The following is a 369-nucleotide window of genomic DNA, read 5'->3' as shown; positions in this document are numbered from 1 at the left end:
GATTGAGTCACAGGTGCTGCCAGGAAGACATTGTGCAATGTGTGTCCATCAGTATAAATCCCTCAGTGACAGAGTGACACATAAGCAGTCGCAGCCGCTGTCACTATGAGGGTCCCCGTCAGCCTGTGCTCCCTCCTGTGCTCCCTCCTGAGCCTCCTGAGCCTCCTGTGCCTCTGCACCGCCCATCCACTGTGAGTACGCCGTGTGTGTGAGTGCTATGGGAGTATTCTCTGCTGTGTGAACTCTTCCTGTACTCTGTGTGTCATTCCCTCACCTACAGATAAGGTATTGGTGAATGTTACATATTTTATATATACATACGTATAGAATATTTGTGGTCAAAGTCTGCTTACCTGGAACTGGCATTGA

Source organism: Nanorana parkeri, unplaced genomic scaffold, assembly GCF_000935625.1.
Source record: "Nanorana parkeri isolate BGI_ZX_2015 unplaced genomic scaffold, ASM93562v1 scaffold3129, whole genome shotgun sequence".
Lineage (NCBI taxonomy): Eukaryota > Metazoa > Chordata > Amphibia > Anura > Dicroglossidae > Nanorana > Nanorana parkeri.
Note: the sequence above shows the minus strand (reverse complement) of the source record.